This window comes from Camponotus vicinus, unplaced genomic scaffold (assembly GCF_025532165.1).
Source record: "Camponotus vicinus isolate PSW18456_S1 unplaced genomic scaffold, iyCamVici1.0 SCAF_11, whole genome shotgun sequence".
Taxonomy (NCBI): Eukaryota; Metazoa; Arthropoda; class Insecta; order Hymenoptera; family Formicidae; genus Camponotus; species Camponotus vicinus.
Genome location: NW_028141947.1, coordinates 3144669 through 3147550, shown reverse-complemented (window position 1 = coordinate 3147550; position 2882 = coordinate 3144669).

Below are 2882 nucleotides of genomic sequence, written 5' to 3'. Positions count from 1 at the left end.
GTCTTATTACTTAAATACTTAAAATTATAATAATATATTTCTATAATACTTTTATAATAAATATTTTTGAAACATTATATGTATACATACAGGGTGTCCTAGACCACCCGTACACCCCTTTTCTTTCAAAAACTAAGCATTTTAGAGAAAAACGTTTTAGACAAAAATTGTATGGTTTTGAGGGGTACATAAGATGGTGTCATTGGTTTGACCTTGGATGGCATCGTTAAGGTAAGGTCAAGGACACCTTTAATTTCTTAAATGGAACCACCTATTTTTTATCACATATTCTTATAGCTTATGTCGAGAGCTTTCCAAAACACTATAATAAAGTATTTTTTTCATCAAGTACTTTTCGAGTTATAAGGCTTGAAATAATTTTTTAATTTTACATAAACCATAAAATATCTAGTAAAATATTTTTCGATTATCTTACCTTAATACTTTTATGTACAAAATAATGAGAGGAATCAATTGGTGTAAAGAAAACACAAAATTGTTTCGAAAAAAAAATGTAATTTGCAATTAACAATTACATTTTTTTTCTTAAAAAAATCTATGTGTTTTCTTTACACCAATCGATTCCTCTCATTATTTTGTACATAAAAGTATTAAGGTAAGATAATCGAAAAATGAATATTTTACTAGATATTTTATGGTTTATGTAAAATTAAGAAATTATTTCAAGCCTTATAACTCGAAAAGTACTTGATGAAAAAATACTTTATTACAGTGTTTTGGAAAGCTCTCGACATAAGCTATAAGAATATGCAATAAAAAATAGGTGGTTCCGTTTAAGAAATTAAAGGTGTCCTTGACCTCACCTTAACGATGCCATCCAAGGTCAAACCAATGACACCATCTTATGTTCCCCTCAAAACCATACAATTTTTGTTGAAAACGTTTTTCTCTAAAATGCTTAGTTTTTGAAAGAAAAGGGGTGTACGGGTGGTCTAGGACACCCTGTATATGAAAATTAGAATTTTTTTATTATATTTTAAAAACATTATATTCAAGAAAAAACTTTATAGTAATTATGCAATTTAAAATATTAAATGTTTATTTATTTATAAATCAAATAAAAAAATTGATTGTACACTGAGAAAAAAATTTTGTAAAAACATTGAAAATTTTGTTGAATTAACTAAATCCGGCGGTCACGGGCTGCCAACAGCATATACAGGCCGAATAATAAGATTACATAATTGTTTGAAATAATGAAAAGTAGTTAATTAAACTAAATATTATTTTAGATCAACTGAAATGGATATAGTGAGAACTAGAAATCTGTTTGGGCGAAGTAAATGAGTTGTTCTTCTGTGTATATGTTTCAATGTTTTGAGCGAATATATAATCCTTATGACAATATATCCATTAAAAACAGAATAATTTTTCGTCAAGTTAGCTAACTACTAAATTTTTATTTTAATGTCATTTCTCAAAAACTTGATCGATTTAATGTTCTCTGTATATAGATACATATATGATGGAATTAAAAAAAAATTAACTGTTTGCTTAATTACATGGAGCTCTGGAGCTCCTTGCAAAAGCTATAGGAGATGCGGCTATCGCTCTTTAATCGGTAAGCTGTGATTCGTGGGACCTGTGTCGCGGCCTTATATTACTGTCTTAGATGAATGTCACTTTCGGGTTAGGCGTTTTCCTTTTCGCCATCTAGAGGCGAGGCGTGAAGCTCGTGGAAGTATATGAATATTATCGTATTTAATTCAATTAATTTTGGTCTTGAAATGATACAACAATGTCGAGAAAATTCAATACAATAATTGATTCAATTAACTAAATGTATAAATTGTATTTAATTGTTTTATGATTTCTCTCAAATCATTATTTCGTTACATCAAGTTCAGACTATTAGTTGTAATATATCTTGTATCTAACTGAAGATTTAGTTCATCGTAACATGCGAACAAGATTAATAAAATGGAATATTTGATTGTTTCAAACCATCAAAATTGTTTTTCCAAATTTTTTAGTTTAACAATATGTGCAGTTACTCAGATTTTGATTCAGTTCATTCAACATATCTTTTTAGTTCCAGTAACACATAATGGTGTTCATGCAACTATACCCATTCAACTAATTGATTCAAGTGTCTCAATCACTTATTTTGTTAATTAAAATACATTTTTTGTTATTTAGACAATTTTAGCATTGAATTAACAAAATAGAAGTCAACTAAAGTTATTTATTTAATTCAACAATTCCTTTTTCTCAGTGTACGTAAAAATTGATAGTGTGTAATAATTTTGCAATCAATTATTCAAATATTTTGGATTTTATGTTTTATAAAAGATAGATAAGTGAAATGTTGGTTTTGTGTGTATGGCCATATTTTTTATGAACAATTTTTTAGTAAACAATAAACGACAGGTCAAATTTTTGCTCGAGACTGTTCTTCTGACAACATATGTTAATGATATTTGCGGGGGTTTATCTTATGCGAATATTTACATTTATTTTCATCAAGGTCATCACACATTCTAAGTAATGTTCTAAAGATATGAGTTGGCGCTTGTTGTTTAATCAAAACCCCAATAGCCAAGTCTGCTAAAGCAGATCTTGTCAGGTAATCTGTTACAAATTTTTGTCGACAGAAAGATTACAGAATTGATGCAGGTTCTGATATATTATGTGATGTCAGCAGAATGTCAACAGAAATATAACAAAATCTGTTCACATAACTGGACAACAGATTATCAATAGAAACCGAGCAGAACTTGTTGATATAATTAACGGCACATTGATGGCAGAAACTGAACAGGATCTGTGCGGCGCAATTTTGACAGCAGATTGGTAACAAAAATCGAGCAGGATCTGCGCAATGAAATTTGATATCAAATTGTCAGCAGAACCCGAGTAGA